At 38.0% G+C, this 19,576-nt stretch overlaps 1 pseudogene; it reads right to left on the bottom strand.

Annotated features, from left to right (window-relative positions):
- Positions 1-553: 553 nt before the first annotated feature.
- On the bottom strand, positions 554-18,417 carry LOC126406162 (uncharacterized; annotated as a pseudogene).
- Positions 18,418-19,576: the final 1,159 nt, after the last annotated feature.

Here is a 19,576-nt window from a genome sequence, read left to right as displayed (position 1 = left end):
TTGGCACTTAGACTGGCAGCAGCATGCTGTGACTCCATCCCAGCAACAGCGTCACAGATTTGGGCTGGCTGCCAACGGGTCCCCAGCCAATCAGGGCACACACAGTGCCAGATCACTCCAGAGGTAGCCAATAGTCTGCCTGAATGTGCTTAGTGTCATCCCTCCCAGATGTGAATTCCTTTAAACCCACAAGGTACACAAATGCAGACACAAACACGCAGCTCCAACTCAAGAGTGTGCACACATTTACAGTGACTCTGTGTGTGTATGTATGGAGAGGAGATGAGATATAAAAACAGTCTCTGTGTGTGTTTTCAAGTGAATACATCTCTGTATCATACCACTTAGTACGTCCAGTTCAGACCTGTCACCATCCTGAAATTACTACACAACTAGTGTTTGACTTAGAGGTGGCAAGTCACCACAGCTGCACGTGGAGCTTTGTCTCACTCTAGTGGACAATCTGAGTAATGCAGGCGTGCTGGTATTGTGACATGGTATATTGAGTACGAAGCATTTCCCTGAAGAGTAAATCAGAGATTATGACAAACTGTCCTTGAAATATTTCACTCTTTATTTTTATTTTTTTGTAAATGCAACAAGTCCAGTGATATAATATTTGTTCATGACATTAGCATTTGAATCTTAAAGTTAGAATTCAACGCTTCATTATTTATTATTAATGCACCACATACAAGGCACACCAAATATATAACATACATGCAAAAAAGAAATTAATACAGTACAAACCAGTTCCATTAAAAAATAATAATAATAATAATAGATTTAATCAAACTTTAAAACTAGTAAAACCATATGCCATCAGAAATCCTCAGGTCACATATTTGGATCATAGAATGGGATCTGTCCTGTGAGATCATCATCATTTAGTCTACAAGGAAAAAACAGGGAATGTGTCAGGAATTGGTGACAGTTTTTTGTGTATAACAATATATATGTAAAAAGGCTAAATCCAAACTATTGAAACATAACAGTATTCCAAAATAAAGGCAGTATTATAACAGGGATATTACAACCATACAAGTGAACTACAGTACTGGAAGATTACTTTAAAATACCAATTGTTGTCTCTTACCTTAATTATGGTAGCAAGGACACCATAGATGAGGGATATGAGGAAGAAAAGGAGGAAGGCGAAAGCCATATACCAGCTGTCCACACCTTTGCTGTGGTTGACATCAGTATGCCTGATGTCATCTAAGAAATTACAGTCCTCTAAGATTTCTGTGAGACAATCAAAATGAGATTTGTTAGTTAACCATTACATTGACTTTGTCACACTGGACGTACAAAGAGAAATTCCTAATAACCTTGTATGTTCAATATTTAATGTGTAAGTAAGATGTGGATCAATGGACAAACTAGCACCTGGGTTAGATACATCCAGGGATAGGGTGGTGTTTAAAATGGTGTTTGCATGTGTCACCCTGCAGGTGAAGACTGCCCCAAGGAACCTGCTGGCTTTGGACAGACGAAGGTGGCTTTGGATGCTGAACTTCCCGTCTGGGCCTCTGTGTGGTTCACTAGTGTTGTATTCCAGCAGTTCTCCAGTGTCATCAAGAAACCAGGTGATGTTAATGGACTCAGGGCTGAAGCCAAACACCAGGCACACAAGTTCACCAGAGCCCTGGAGCAAGGTAACTGAAGGTTTGCTATGGGTCACTGAGGCTGAGGAAAATAGTCAGAAAAAGAATTAAATGAATTTGTGTTTGGGGAAGGTCACAGAGCAAGAAAAGTCAAAGAACTTTTGTACTTAAATGCTTTCATAAAAATTCCCTAAAGCGATATGCTTCTCTACACAACTGCTCCTGAGCAACATAGAGGGCAGGCTGAGGTGGAGAAAACACAGTGTACAGTAAGGAAAGGATCAAAGTTTGATCGGCTTTATTTTAGCTGATATGATCAGCTAAATATATCCGAATTGGCCCCAACACTGATTCTTAGGTTTGGCTTGATTCATCTATTTGATGTAATGAACAAATCCAGTGAAATGCAGTTTTCACTAAATGCTAATTTCAGCTCACCATACACATCCTTTATAGTGCTCTCAAAAGATGACTCATGTCTGACAACACAAGAATACGTAGACTCCTTGTCCTCAGTTTTTGATGTATTTAGTCTGCTGCTCATTGAATAAGTGCTGCTCCCTGTGTATTTCCATGCAGGACTGTTGGTGTAGACAGTTGAAGGGAGTCTCTGGTCATTCTCCTCCCAGTACACTATGATGTTAGATGGGAAAAATCCAGACACGAGGCAAATGAGTGTGAGGAAGTTAGACGTAGACAGGTCAGAGGCAGCCGGTTCTATTATCTTCACTGCTGGTGGATGCAGCTCTTGAGAAACACAAAAAGAAGACAAAAGTAAATACAGCTGCAGTTGTTGCCATTTCAGTCTCGTAATTTTGTCACTCATAGCCGTCACAAACGTCAAGGGGAATACTATTTTTTATGGAGAGTTTCTGATGCAAACGTGCCTTCTTAATCTATGTTAAACACTCTACATATGCAGAAACAGCTATAAGGTATTGGTTTTTATGCACAGCACTACCTCTGCTTTTGCTTATGTGGTCCTCGTAGCCTTTGTTGGAACATCGGTGCTTTGCCTCACAAGACACTCGTTTATATGCATGCCAATCCTCCGCTGACACACTGAGGGTGCTCCGCATTGTCTCCGTCCCATTGCTGCGACTCACTGGTGGCTCCCTATGGACATTTTGGGAATATTTGTTCCCACCTACTTTCCAGGTGACAGAGAAATCATTAAGAGAAGGGCCGACCAGCAGACACGTGACAGTCACCTGTCCCTTGTACTGATGCTCCTGTGGTGGCGGTCCCTGAACATATACGCCAACCACCTGAGATGATGCTGGAGTTACTGAAAAACATTGTGACAGGATGGAGAAAATGCAACACCTGTCAAGTAATGATGATGAGAAAAAATGTCTTAAAAGCTTAATGGATGACTCAGAAACAGTGTGAATGTAGATTATTTTTTCTACACTTAATGCAAAATTATGATTATGGATTATGCTTTTATTTTACCCGAGCAGAGGCTGATGTTCTTTCTGATGTTTTTGCCCAGGGACTTGTCTGATACTTCACAAGTGAAGACCTTCCCTGTGCTCCACTCTGTGTGAGTGATTTGAAGTTGACTGGTCACTGTCACACGCCCATCTGCACCCATGCTGATGTCATTAGTTGATGGAGCTCTTTGCTGAGACTCAGAAGACCATTGAATTTGAGGGTTGAAGCCCTGTCCAGAGCATACGAGTGTCTGTGATCCTGACTCTTCACTGGGGGCCAGAAAAAGTTTCATTGACGGGTCTGCTAAATTAGGAAGGAATCAGTCAGTGAAATAGTCTCTTAGAGATTATTGGACTGTGAAATGGGAAATGAACAGTCATGAAGGGAATGAAGAGTAACACTCTTACCAAAAATATTTCCAATGGAGTTTGATGTAAAATCCACAGAGAAGCCTTGGTACACTTTGCAGGTGAAACTTTTGTCTTTCTTCAAGTGCTCTGGCGGGACAGGGAAGCTTCTACTGATTGAATGCAGGCCTGGGGCTTCAGGAAGACCAACATACAGTTCTTTAGACATGACAGCATCATCAACATGAAAGGTGACGTACAGGTCACGTGATGAGAGTTGTGTGACGTCACACTCCAGCACGGCACTGTTCCCCTTCAGCAATTCCACAGAGATCTCCTGATCGTGACCGCAGGAGTTGCAACTGCAGGCCCTGGATGATAAGAAAGAAAGAAAGAAAGAAAGCAGTGCGAAATTCATTCTTCTGGGTGATTTGCTCTGACAAGACGTCTGATTTTCATGTTGTGTAGTCATCTTACCTGCAACATTCACAGTCTTCTCAGTGGGTGAGAAGCACTGATGTTCAGCTTTACATGTTATTAAATTAATTTTTTCCACTCCAGTTGAAGAAACCGTCACAGTACTGAATATGTAAGTTGAGTTTTTGTCCTGCGTCACTTGGACATGTGTTGCATCTTCCCCATTTATCCATCAGGTCAACTTGGCGTCAAAATCAGTGCGGACCAAACATGTTGCTTTCACAGTGGATCCTGTTGCCATCATTACTGTCTTGAAGCTGGGAATCTCCACATGGATGGAGGGAGGGGCGCTTTCATGGACTACAGGAAAAAAGTGTTTGTCCAAACATACTCATCTTGTTAAAACTTGTCAATGTATTTCTCCATTCAGTTTATCATAAAACATTGATGATGCATCAGAAAATTTTATACTGTGCTATGAGACAGTTAGCTGTAAATACTTACTTTGACAAATGCTTTTTTTTTTTGTTTTGTTTTTTAAAGGGCAGAGTGATCAGGGCAAGCAGCAAGCAGAAGCATTGAGTAACACCCAGGTCCTGAAAAAGCCAACCAAAATACAGAAGTGAAAGAATGCAGAGAGCAACGGTGCATCACAGACACCAGGTGTGAGGTGTGGTTATGCCAGTAAGAGAAACAGAGAGCGCATTTAAATATCTCATATCAGTTTACATGTGTTCATATAGATTGCTCATGATTTTGCTAAAGGTTTTAGTTCTCAAGTCTATTAATAATAGACTGGAGAGCTAACCAACTGTAAAACCTAAAATTTACATAATTGAGTCGAACATAGGCTGCTGATTCCAGGTGCTGGGGAGATGACCAACACAACAACATGTTACATCATAAAATACTTTAAAATACTTTTTAACGAACTACAAAAAAATAATTAGTATTGTTGTGAGATGTATGTGTTAAACCTTTTTATTACACGGCTCTATTAAATGCTGTATTCTGATTGGTCAGTCGCGGCATTCAGAGGTCTGATATTACTGTGTAATGACCGTTGCTATGTAGCCCAGCGTTGCTAGGGATGCTGCCCTGACAACAGTTACTTTTTTATCAGGCTATTGTAGCGCAGATTCAGCCGTTGCCGGCAGTTTTTTTTCCTCTCCTCCCGATTTAATTTATAAATCAATAAAAATCGTACAATTAATCAATATTCTGTCTCAAATTATTTATTTAACTGCGCGTCGAGGTTCTATTCCCCTGAAGGGAGTTGTTTTACTGAGTTGTTTTTGTTTTACTGGGAGTTATTTTCCCAGTATTCACCGGCTCATTATATATTATCCCTTACATAGATGAAACTACAGCACTACTGGAGGAGAAAAAAAGTTGAAGGAGCAACTTCAGTGGTTATCTTCATTTAAAAATTTATTTTCAAAAAGACATAAAGCTTTTGTAATTAAAATGAAAAAGGACAATTGCGCTTACTTACATGCAAGACTATGAGTTTATAAGAACAAATGTGTGGGGAAAAAACCTTCTTCTTTTTTTTTTACAGAAAGTTCATCTTGTTTCATTTAATCTGAAAAGACAGAAAAAAAACAAAAGATATGCATTAATATTATTGTAAAATAAATGTTTCAGCATTTGACAAGCAAACTGTTACATCTGGCTTCTGTTGTAGTTTGCTACACTTATTTATTAAGTTAATTTAGCTCTAGGAACCTATGAGAAGATTTTGGGATAATATTTAACACGCAATAACAGCAACACCTGTATGTAATTGAGTTCAGAATCATAGCCCTGGAATTTTAAGTAACTAGAGAATAATACATATTAAGTAAAATATAGACATTTAATAATAATAAATACATAAATTAAACTAAATGAACCACAGGTTACCACAGAGTTGAATCAACATCTCTTTAGTAAATTCTTTAAAACTCTTGCTTCATGAAGGTGATTTTTATTTTAAGTTTATGATATTTCAAAGCATTCACGTGCACAGTTGTTGCTGCTTTTGTGTCCACCACCTGAACATGCATGCATCACTAATAGTTGAGCTTTTTCTGCATGCACTTTAAAAATAGTCGTATAAAGTAAAAGAATAATATGTGAAAAGACAGGCCAATCATTTTAGTTGTTGGTCAGAGTGGTAAATAAAGTAACAGCAACAAGATGTAGTCGTAATGCATGATGATATTTACTGTGGTAATTATGATGTGATGCGTCATGATGATCATTAGAATCCTATTTGTCACTTCTCATGTAAAAGGAGTTCTACCAACCCATCTGTGTTGTTTGAATACATGAAACTGCTTACTCAGGTGTCTTTGCATAACTTTAAGATATAAACTCATTATTACCTTGAAAGCAGTGGTTCCGATGGTGAACAGCAGAGTGATAAGGAAGAGGAGGATGAAGGTGATGGCTGTGGTTACCATGTTGTCTTTATCTGTCTCTGTGTCGCTGTTGCTTTGGTCGACCTCCGCATTCCATAATTCTAGTGTATAGCAATCATTCAGTTAATACTTGGAACAAACCCAGCTTTGCACAGTAGCTCACGAGACAATGACTTAACTCTATTAATTTCCTGTAGTAGGGTAATATGTTTTATAACCTCACAGGTTGGAGTGGATTTAATTAGTGAATGAGTCAGTCAGTCAGTCTAAGTATAAAATAGAAAACCACAAAGGAGAAGAACAGTCCTGCTGACGTATGCCTCGTTAATCAGTTACTACATTATTATTGTTGTACAACGAGGCCTGATAAGTTTGCACGTCCCTCTAAAAATGTTGATTATGTTGATCAAAGTTGTCCTACAATGATCCTGAATTGCTTTTGAAAGACCCCACCATTGGTGTGGCATGCATGACTTGGCTTGTGAATCAGTTATCATTTGACTAAGAGACCACACAGCCCGAGTGAGACTTTAGAGAATCATCTGTCTGTCGTTGGGGGTGCAAGACCCAGTAGAGGAAACACACATACACACAGACGAGTCACACAAACAGTGTTAATGCTCTGTCTACAAACAACAATGAACAAGTAGGATTTATATAATGAAATTGGTGCCTGAAGTTAGTGGGGTAGTGGTGGTGTGATTTTAGTGAATGCAGTATGATGTTGTTAGTACATAGTGACAGCTACACCTAATTTGTGTTGCATTAGGATAGCACTGAGACACTACACACAATAAACATGTAGCTTGATTAAATAAAGACGTGAACAGCATGTGACATACATCAACAGAGTTGCAAAGTGCTTTTTTTTATTTTGATTTTGAATCTGCATTAAAAAGACAAACACAGTGTCATATCACAAGCAACAAACATTAAACAACAAACAGCAGAAGACACAGCGACACAGAATAACATCTACTGGGCCTTGCACGTTTCAGGGATGTTCATGTTGAGGTTGACCATGTTGGTTTTTTCAAATGTTCTGTGCCCGATGGACCTGACAATAGCTCTAGTTGTGTTGACCACAGATTCATGGTGAACTGCACAGCTGTACACCATGTCATCATTTTTCCACTGCTCGAGGGTGAGGGTTAACTGGCTATAGGCAGAATATGATCCATCATTTTCTACAGGCGTTGTGGTATGGAACTTGTATTTTGAGTCTGCTTCCTCGTCATCGACAAGCCAAGACACATAAACTTCCCGAGGGAAGAAGTCTTTCACATAGCAAGTCAGGGTCACGGTTTCTGTTTTAATATGTTCTAGTGGAGGTAGCATAAAAACTGAAGGACGCTGAGGCGGTCCTCCTGCAACATGAGAGAACAATTAGGGCTCCTGCCACAGATAAAAGTTCCCACGGTACTGTACAACATCTCTGCTACAAAATACACTTAACTTACACTCTTTAACATGTTTGATGGCATGACAGGAGGAATTAAACACAGGCTTTTAGTGCACAATTGCTGATTATTTTTCTTACCAATCGTCTTTATGTAGGTTTCCTTACGTGGCTCTAGCCAGTCTTCATGTTCAACATTGCAGGTGAACTTTGCCCCCTGTCTCCATTCTTCAAATGTGATGGGAAGTAAAGCGACGTATACACCTTTTTGGTCTGCAGGGGGCTTCACTGGAACAGCACCAGGTATGTCTTTTCCATCATGGGTCTCCCAGAAAATCTTTTGGACAGATGGTTTGTTTATCTTGACTTGACATTTTACATCTCCCTTTCCGTTTAAAACAAAGTCCTTCATTGTTGGTTCTATGATCATTACGTCCACATCTGCTTCCATCCACACATCTGTTAAATGAGGAATTACTAAACAATTATTGAACAAAAATGGCTGCAAAATGACATGAATTGAAATTACATTTACACACATATTTCAAAGAAAAAGTAGCAATTTACTCACCAATTCCATTTATACAAACGTCTTTGGTCGCAGATGAATTCACATATGCTGGACCTATGTCACCTTTCCCCATAAACTCACATGTAAACGTATTGGTGTCAGTCCACTCACTTGATGGCACTGTCAGAAAACTTGCTGCACTGTACAGTGTTCCATTCTCTGTCTTTCTTTCATCAAAAGGTGTTTTGATGTTGGTTATTCCAGTGGTGATTTTTGCATTTGAACTCAAAATCTTTTGGTGAAAAATCTTTGGCAAAGCAGAAGAGGGTAGTCTCGGTGCCCTCACCAGAGGAGGAGGTCATTACTTTGAGAGTTGGCAACTGATAATACAAGCCTGAAAAACAAACATATACACAAATATATGTACAGTATGCAGAAGCAAGGAATCATTTATGTATATGTATGCAGAAGCAAAGGTGAACAATGTGCTACAATGCTCATGTAATCTAGATTTACTATAGACTTACAATATATTGTAAGTTTATAGTAAAACTCAGTTATATATAACTGAGTTTATGACTTCACTGAACTACTTTATGTTATGCAACTTGCACACACGTATGCACATTGTGATTACTGTACACTCCTCTAATTGACATAATTTGTGGCTTGTTACTAAATTGTGCAGAAAGAGTCAAAAAGAAAAGATTTTCATGGTAAGAAAGTTAGATAATTTAACAGCAGAGCTTTAATGCTCGCCTCTGCATATACATTGACTGCTTGGGCAAGCGAACAGAGAGTGAATGTTAGTCATCAACATGCAGTGAAAGTGGAGGCAGACGTCAGGAGGAACCCATTCTCGGAACCCATCGGCTATATTCGGTGTCTGACTTCTGGCAGACGAATGTAGAGTCTGTATATAGAGACTAGGAGGAGCCAGGATTAAGCAGATAGACGGAAAGAAGCAGAACACAATAATCTATTCTCGGACAGGTGCAGAAGACATACAGTAAATTAGCCAGGATTGAAATTGACTGAGTCAGCAGCTGAGCTTCAGCCTTCTCATTCCACCTCACTGTTTGGTTTGCTTACAGATTCTAACATTAAAAACATTTAAGGAGATTTCACACAAATTTAATTTGATAACAGTTGTATTTTAGTTTTATGCTCTTCTCTGTGTTGATGTTCCTTTTAAATATGTTGAAGCATTTAAAAAAAAAAAAATCCTGTCACCATTTTCAACATAAGCAGCTCGGGCTAAATTGGTAAAGTCTGCCTCTAATAACACGTCTCAGGAAAACCTACAAAATCAAGTAAATAATCAAGTAAATGAAAAGCAATGAACTTTTTTGTCCTACATCAATAACATTTATGAATGCATTATTGATAATAACTAAATGATGATGATGATTATTATTGTTGTGTTGTCCCTGTCCTTTTTTGTCTACCTTTAGGTTTTTGCTGAAAGCATTTAAAGCTGCATTTAAAGCTGCATTTATAGCACAGGTTGTGCTGTACAAATGTGATTATTGTTAAATTATTATGACAACAAAAGTTTTTTTATCTTCTAAATTAACTTTGTTATTTGATATAGATCACCAAATTATCTCGAAAATAACTTAATATTTTTATCCTTATCATGAGTAGCCTTGTAGCACTTTGTTTACTGCATTGTAAAATGTCAAACTTTCTCTGACTGAAGATATTCTGTTTAATACTGTAATCTACCTTAATTTAGTATGACATTATTAATCAGTTATTATTACAAAATTGTATCATTAAGAAACTGAATTAAAAACCCTTTAAACTGTTGCACAATTATAAAATATGTCAACATTTCCAACATGCAACACTACTAGATTTCAAATCAACAATTAAAAAAGACATTTTTAAAACATTTTTACCATTGAGCTTCCTTGGCCTGATAATAACATGTTGATTTCCCGCTGCATGTGTCACATCACATCTGAAGGATTTCATGGCGTCCCAGTCCTGTTTGCTCACTTGGACTTGACTTATTCCAGTATAAAGGTTGTCTTTCAGTACTGGAGGGTACTGAATGAAGTCTGTCAAGGCAGCCCCATTTACTATGCTCCATGAGTAGGTCAGTGAGGAGGGTGTGAAGCCGGTGGCAAGGCAACCAAGAGTGACCGTGTTTCCAGTCCCAGAACCACATTGCATCAGAGGAAACACAGTTGGTGCATTTGGAGTGGCTGAGAAAGTAAAAATATACATGTAATTAAACTACCAAAATTAAAAACAACATAACAGAATTTTTTTTTTAACCAAGCATGAGTTAAAACTCAGAAGACAGTTGGGTAGATCAGCAGTGTAAAAAAGCACATTGAAGGCGATAACTTTTATCATTTGTCCTCCATACAGAGACTTTCCCTATTTCAGTTATTTAATGCTGTTATTTGTTCACCTCACTCAATAATAGTATGAGTCATTTTTGTTAGTGAACATACAAATCAATAAATAATTTTAAATACACAACTTTGACAGTAATCACAAGTCATTTTTTAAATTGAAGTGATGACGCTATAAAGTCGGTTACCATCCATTAAATGAGTTGACGTCTTATTGTTGCAAAAATTACTACTTTATGCCAAATTCAGCAGTTGTGTACGAGATTAAAGAGAATTCTTACCTGATGAAACAGTTACCATTGTTCCCTTTCCCCAGTAGTCAAAAGCAGCGTAGTAGCACAGTGCTGAATCTACTTATCTGTTAGTATCAAAAGGCTACACCTAATGGCACGCTCAAAAAGTCTGCCTTGATATTTAATTGATCCCACTAACTTATACAGTACACTTAAATAACCCAGAATACACTAGCCATAAAATACACCATTGTGTCCCACTGAGAATATTGCTGTTTGACTTTTCACAGTACATACTGTATTAAAACGTTTTACTTTTGAAGTGAGACTTGACACGTTTAGAAATTAATTTGAACATGAAATTTTAAAAAATGAAAAATATCCTGCTGTAGGTTTTAAACAGTACAAATCTTATCTGATGACACTGTTACCATGGTGCCTTTTCCCCAGTAGTCGAAAGCCCAGTTGTCACAGTTAAGAGAGCCAATTCACACTTCTCACAAAAACTCATTACCGTAATATCCCATTACTTCATGTCATACAATTTGGTATTGGCACCAGATAAAATCCAAATAAAATATGTCTCTGTCAATAGACCTAAGTTCCAACTGAACTTAATAGTTTGAAGCTTTTCACTAATTCTTTGTCAGGCTACAGAACACCGTTGGCCAACAGTTGACGAGATATATAGTATCCCAGAAGGGAATGAACTGCAAGGTGTCACAACTTTATCTCTCAAAAAATACCAATTCTGTGTTTAAATCAAAACGTATACAGAAGAGAAAGAAAAATAAAAGTGGCTTACCAGATGTGACTGTAACCATTGTGCCTTTCCCCCAGTAGTCAAAGTAGTAGTCACAGTGATAGATTTTAATTGCGCTTTAGTACAAAAATATCTTGCAGCGTCTAACATCTAATAAATGAATGTACTTGTTCAGTAAACCACTGATTACGCCTAACATTTAGCCTGAGCTCTTGTTTTTGCTGCAGACTAGATCCCACTTTAAGTGCAGTAAAATCAACACAAATTTAATTAAAAAAACAGAAACGTTGAATTTTTTTTCCCTTGAAATACGTTTGATTATTACTCACCAGAAGTCACTGTGACTTGTGTTCCTTTACCCCAGTAGTCAAAGTAGCCGTCACAGTGACATATTACAATCTGCTTCTAATACAAATACCAAAAATGTTGTTTAAAGCAAGAAAAGGACACGTTTCACTGATTAAGCAATTCCCACTGTAATATTTATTAACCACTTCCCTTGAGATATTCATTTCCTGTGGTCTGGGTTACATAAAATGAGGTCTGTTTGTCAACGGTTGGTGAACACTTCCCCTTTATCAGACCCTCGTGTCAGCTTAAGTTCCTGCAGCATGACCTTGATTCAGCCACATTACTATTAAGCTTGATATAACTTAGTGATGCAGAGCTCTGTTACGCTTCACTTCACGAATTATCATACCAACTTCAATCAGCTGTATTGTCCACCCTGGAGGTATCCAATGTTTGAGTCCATTAACATCACATTTTAGGATTTTTTACAACTTACAATTTGCTTGTGACAAATAATCCATCTGAGTGAATATTTTGTATTGTCACATTTTAATTAGAGGTGGGACAAAATGTCATTACAGGAATATATCATATCACTTCATCCTGTGATATTAATACAATGTCGCCAACTATTTATATATATTTTTAAAATATGCATTTGCTCTAAACACACTCTCCCCCACCAATTCGACTTACCAGAGTCCCTACTCCTTGACTTCTCAAGGTGGAAGTTCATTAACTTGCGGTCATCTTTCAGGTTTCGCCTTTAACAACAGATGGGACAAACAAAACCGATGAAGACCACACAATATGGAAGAGCTGTCTTACAAGTTAAGCTCACAGGCAACACTAATAAAGGGGCTGTTGTGAGTATGTGTCAAAGACGTACTTTGCTAAGACTATGCACTGTGTGAACCTGACACTATAATGCAGTGAATTAATACATCATTTTATAATTTACAGTTATTTTGTCTTCCTCAGTTGCACAGATATCATGGTGTTTTGTAGATGATTGTCTTGCAATATATCAAGTATCAAAGTTTTGCAGTATTGTAATACCATCCTCATTTTGAGCAACATATCGTGATGTATTGTATTGTACTCTATGATTCCCACCACTAGTTAAAACGTGCAGTATGCAGCTATGAAAGTTAGCATATTACACATCTACTTTTATAATGTACAGGCTTTAATTTATGCCTGGCTACCTGGAGGGTTGGAAATTGATCTAAAACAAAAGAGAATAATTTTTTAAAGGACACAAACCTTTGCTCAACAGTCATAGCTAAACTGAGAGATGGGATGTGTTTGCAAAGATTATTTCGTGCTAAGGTGTAATGATGAACTTGATCAATCCATGATTAGAAATTGTCAATTCAGCTTCATTAATCAGCTTAATTGAAAACAAATGGAATAAATTAGAGTCACACAAATATCAATTCTTGAGAAAAAAAGTCAGTACTTTATTAAAGTGCAACGAAGTGACTACCGGTATATCAGTTAGTGTACTTCATCAAAGGGTCACCATACTGTTGTCTCTGCATTTCTCAAAAAAGCATAAAAGCAAAGAGTAACGAGGCCTCCAGATTTTAGTTCAGGGGTCACATTTTGGCTTCCCAAAGAAAACAGAAGGCTTACTAAGCGTTTGCAGTCAACATTGCATCAAATGGACTAACTTCCGCCCTGGACAACACCGCCAGCATGATCTCTCTCCCTCTGTCTACAGGGCTACCAACCCCCTCTGCTGTTGCAGCATCTGTCGGTAGCAAACAGACAGGTTTCAAAGTAAACTCGAAGGCATACCAGCATGGGCTGAAATGTAAATTTACGTTCACAAAAAAAAACTAGAACTCGAAAGGACTAGCGCAAACAGCAGTGTCAGTGATGTCAGCGTTATCAACAGTTGTCCTCAGGTTCCTCAGACAGGTCACAGTAATGTTCCTAAGGCAAGGCAGCAGTCCAAAGTAACGTTTCATATTGACTGACTGGTCAATATAACTTTGGCTTGAACTTAACGATGGTGAGATGAGATGCTCGGGTAACACTTTACAATAAGGTACACAAAATTAGAGTAGTTACTGAGGAACTAATAAGGAACTAATGATGAACTAAGGAGTAGTGACTGAGGAACTAAGGTACACAAAATTAGAGTAATTACTGAGGAATTAATGATGAACTAATGAGGAACGAATGAGGAACTAATGAGGAATGAGTGAGTAGTTACTGAGGAACTAATAAGGAACTAATGAGGAACTAATGAGTAGTTACTGAGGAACTAAGGTACACAGAATTAGAGTAGTTACTGAGGAGCTAATGTGGAATGAATGAGTAGTTACTGAGGAACTAAGGTACACAGAATTAGAGTAGTTACTGAGGAGCTAATGTGGAATGAATGAGTAGTTACTGAGGAACTAAGGTACACAAAATTAGAGTAGTTACTGAGGAACTAATGAGGAACGAATGAGTAGTTACTGAAGAACTAAGGTACACAAAATTAGTGTGGCAAATAATGAGGAACTAATGATGAACTAACTATTAGTTAATCGTCAGTTCTTCAGTAACTCATGATCAAATTTCATAGAGGGGTTAATCACGACTTAATAATTAGTGAACTAGTTACTTCATCACTACAGAATCATTACTCAATAACCTGTCCATTAGTTAACCTTTTTATGTCCTAAAGTAAAGTGACACATAATAAGTAGTCTTTCATTACTTCATCATCATCTTTACAATTAGTTCCTTAACAAATAAAATCACAGACAGCAGGATTCTTGCAAAGAGTTTTATTAATTATTTTCAGACCACATACAAATTAATATGATCATCCATGTTATTCTGTACAAGGTGCTGACACACCAAACCGACANAATGAGGAACTAACTATTAGTTAATGGTCAGTTCTTCAGTAACTCCTAATCAAATTTCAGTAGTTACTGAGGAACTAACTATTACTTAATCATTACCTACCCTTTTTGTGTACCCTAAAGTAAAGTGAGACATCAAAATGAGTAGGTAATGAGTACTGAATCATTACCTACTCATTAGTTACCCTTTTTGTGTAAGGTACACAAAAATTACAGTAGTTACTGAGGAACTGACTATTAGTCTCACTTTACTTTAGTTACACAAAAATACAGAAAGTGTATTCAGCTTTCTGTTATTTTGTTTTAATGGTTTTTCACCAGTGATCATTAGCATTAGCATTATCACAGTTAATCATAGACTGTGAGGGCAACATGCTAACCAAGCTAGCAGCTAGAGTAAGGACAAGGTTATCTCCACTCTTTTGTCCAAATATTAATCTAAGATCAAAGAACATCTAAGACACTGACCACCAAAATGTCAAATTTTAAATTTATTTAAAATACGTATTTCAGTTACATTTAAGTATTTTGTAATTTGTATTTGATAAGGCCGATAAAAAGCAAATGTAATTTGTAACAAAATACTTTTGAGTGGAGTAATTTTGTATTTAAAATACTCAAAATACTTTCTCCACGAATCAAAAAACAAAAATAACAGGCTATACATTCTTATAATATTGGATGTAACACTATTTTTTACTTTTTCATATATATGTATTGTCTGAATCTTAATCTGAATCAATGAATAATATTTTAGGGTAGCCTACACCAAATTGTGAGAAAACAAGTGCCATTAATGGATGAATCATGGTTGTTCTTTCTGGCAAAGTTACTTGTGGTCTCTAATTGCATGTAAATTTTGAGCATTTTTGGTCAAGGACTTTTTGAGTTATTCACAAAAAGATTTGAATAGGTTAATATAGCGCCACCTATGGACAAAACGCGGGCATTCTTTCTGGTATAGTTACTCAGGGTCTCTAGTTGCAGTATGCAAATTTTGAACATTTTTGAGTTATTCACGAAAAGCTTTGTGGACCGACCGACCGACAGAGTGACCTAATAGAGCTGCGGATCACTGCTAAAAAGAAAAGAAAAAAAGTATTTTCTGTATTTGAAAATACAAAATACATGTATTTTATTTTGATACATTTTCTGGCACCAGTATTTTGTATTTTATTTTGATGCATTTATTTGAGGGATATTTTGTATCAAAATACATTTTGATGTATTTTTGCCCATCTCTGGCTACGTCCATTATTTTACACGGCCAGATAGAGAAATTCAACAGCCATAAAGACTGATCTGGGGCCAATTAACTTTTCAGACGTGATAATCAAGTACATNGTTAATGAAGCTGGGCTAAATTTATTTCTGTGAATCTGAAATGCAGGGTTGTGACTTGTTTTACATGCTGAGTTTTTCTACAGCGTTGCTGCTTGTGTCACTGTGTGTGTCGAGCACAATAATAAACAGCAGCATCTTCAGTCTTCAGACTGTTCATCTGCAGATACACTTGCTCTCTGCTGTTGTCTCTGGAAATGGTGAACCGGCCTTGAACTGATTGAGAGTAGTATTGGCGGCTACTACCAGCATCAGCTGCAACCCACTCCAGGCCTTTTCCAGGAACCTGTCTGATCCAGGCCATCCAGTAGCTACTAAGTGAAAATCCAGACACTGTACACGTCAAGGTCAAAGTCACATCAACTTAGGTGGTGCACAATTAAGAACTATGTAAACTCAAGATGAGGTAAAATCTTCACCTGCCCAGCAGATAGTTAAAAGCAGCAGTCCTGTCCTATAGTCCATCATGTTAAACTGTGTGTCCACTGTTCTCTGTCCTCCTCTCTGCAGTCAGATAAGTAGAGGTGGAAGATATCTGAGTTTTGCATTGACTCCTCCTCACAGAGAGGATGCAGCCAAATTGGACCTGATATTAAGTTTTTGTTTGATGAAAAATGTGATGTCATTTAGTTCTGTGATTGACCTCCTCAAGAATAAGACTGTCTGGTGGATGGAATTATTGTTAACTTTGTATTATTCTAAGTTGTTACTTTCAAGGCTTCTATGACAAGTTTTAACTCGGTGTTTCTAAGAGGCCTTACATTATTAAGATCTCAGCCGTAATTCTTTCAGAGAAGCCAAAATGATGTTTGAGATCAGTTCACTCCTTGTTAATATTTCAGCAACTTGAATCTTCTCTCATCATCACCTGTATTGCCCTCTCCCAGCTTCAGTCATATCTCACCATACATCCACATGCTTGGAGTAATCTTACACTGACTTACACACCATGCCTATCCCATCACCAAAACTGCATTTTTCAAGTTGTAAAACAAAATTTATCTCTACTCATCTCTCTCTTTCTGCTGCTGAATCACCTGATTGATGCCTTCATCACATCCAGACTTGACTGCTGTAATAGAAGTCTTAATTGTACATCCTCCAAAGTCCTGAGACTCAAGTGCATTCAGAACAAAGCTACTCATTCACTCAGTCCTGCAACCACATCACTCTTGTCCAACAGACACACTTTAAATTCGCCCTCTACACTGAACAACTTGAACTTGATGGATTGTCAGAGATGTTTGGTGCTAATTATATTTCACACCTGTAATAAGAAAACATGTAAATGTATGAACCCACCTGGTAGTGAAATTATTCTTGCATCAGCCGTTCCTGTAACAGCTATTTGTTCAGAATAAACTGATCAGGGATGAAATGGACTTGGCCTCTCTAAATAACACCTGCCCTGAAAGCACACATTGAGTCTGTACACAGGTAGAGTTTGTTTTCTCCCTGCTGGATAAGGCCTAATGCTTATGTCTTAGTTTTGTCCTGAACACCTTTTTCATTCATTATGGGTTGAATTTGGTTAATTTTGATCATTATTTGACTGTTACAATTTATTTTTTTTCAATAGATGGAATATACCAGAAAATGCCTCACACCTGCCTTACAAAATAACATATGGGAATATTATTAACCAGTACATTGTTATAGAAAAGCACATATTGGTGAAAAACATAAAAAAAGAGGAAGTCACAAACCACAGCCTCTGCTGGTGCTTTCACAGTGTTATATTTATTTATTTTTCTGTATGTGTAGTTACGATGTTGGCTTGACATAATATTTTAGATAATCTCTTGCTTCCCCCTGCTGGTGATTGTAAACATCAGAGGTTTTAAGTTTTTGTAAAGCCTCTCTGCTTACATTTATCAGTGTGTGTATCTGGCACAGTAATACACAGCAGAGTCCTCAGGCTTTAGGTTGGACAGTCTCAGATACACCATGCTGTTGCTATTATCTCTGGTGATTTCTATACGTCCTTGCACACTGCTTGCATAAATTGTTTTACTTGCATCATGCCAAATAACCCCCATCCATTCCAGTGCTTTCCCTGCAGGTTGTCTGATCCAGTTCATTCCATACTGGTTGAAAGTAAATCCAGTTCCCCTGCAGGAGAGACTGAGGGCTTCTCCAGGTTTTTTCAACACTGAAGTGGAGGGAATGGACTCCAGAGCCTGGCCATTCAAACCTGCCAAAGAAACAGATGTGAAAAGAGACAAGTGAGAATGAGAGAGCACAGAACATTAAATGTTTGCAATTTTTATCTTGGTATTGCAGCAATAACCAAATTACAGGGCAGACAGAGCGCTGTCAGCAGAACAGACAGTTTGTCCATCATCTTGAGACTGAAGATGTGAACTGCTACACACTAACCAAGAAGCCAGTGGGAGGACAGAAGTATACTTTCTGAAAACTCTGGATTTGCATTGGGATTTTAAGAGGGAGGGGCTAATATATTTAGCTAGCATGTTGTTCAAATACAAGAGTGGGGGAAGAGAGAGGGGATGACATGCAGCACAAAAGGCATGCACAATCCATTTGACACCTACAGGAGACACCTGGGACCCCAGGAACGCTGCTCACTGGCCAAAAAAAAGTTTTCCTTGCAGCCCAAAAAGCATTTTTTCTCAAAAGGCCACTATTATAAAAGAAATGTCTGTAAAACAATTGACAGAACACCTCAAACTGCAAAGTGCAAGGGTGGCATGGTGGTGCAGTGGTTAGCATCATCTCCTCACAGCAGGAGGGTTCCTGGTTCCAACCTGGGGTGGGGGAGGCCTTCTGAGCGGAGTTTGCATGTTCTCCCCCTGTCAGCGTGGGTTTTCTTAGAGTACTCCAGCAGCTTCCTCCCACCTTCCAGAGACGTGCAGGTTAGGTTAATTAGTCACTTTGAATTTGCCATAGGTGTGAATGGTTGTCTGTCTCTATGTGTCACCCCTGCGAAAGTCTGGAGATCTGTCCAGGGTATACCTCGCCTTTCGCCCAATGTCAGCTGGAATAGGCTCCAGCCCCCTCCTACAACCCTCAACAAGATAAGCGGTTACAGAAAATGAATTAAATGAATCATGCTACTGTGTCACACATGAGATTCTTTGCATGGACAAAGCCTATTCTGCACTTCAGTCTCTGAATATATACCAAGCATAATGATGATATAACTGAGCGAAATGCCACTTTCATTAACAAATCTATTACCAAAGTGGTCTATAGGTCTATAAAACAGGATCAATGCAGTTATGTAAAAAGATATAAGTGGTTTCATGGCATTATCTGGCACCCTGCTCATGATGTCACAAAATACCGATCCTATTTATATAGAGTGCGTACAGATAGACAAATAAGTTGTGTGATTAAATTGCTCATGTGCTCATTTATTTCATTCATGGGCCTCTCATGCAACCCATCAAACAATGCAGCTCCAGATGTGATCATTGCGTGTAGATTGAGAATATCTTCTTAAATTGCACGGAACCTTTAATTTTACCAGTGCATATTGTGGTTATGTAACAGGCTGTTGATACCTGTTTAAAATGCAAATATAGTCTACCAGTACTCTAAGCACTGCATTCATTTATTTATAATA

The sequence above is a fragment of the Epinephelus moara genome, chromosome 18 (assembly GCF_006386435.1).
Source record: "Epinephelus moara isolate mb chromosome 18, YSFRI_EMoa_1.0, whole genome shotgun sequence".
Classification (NCBI taxonomy): domain Eukaryota; kingdom Metazoa; phylum Chordata; class Actinopteri; order Perciformes; family Serranidae; genus Epinephelus; species Epinephelus moara.
This window is presented reverse-complemented; position numbering and strand designations above follow the sequence as displayed.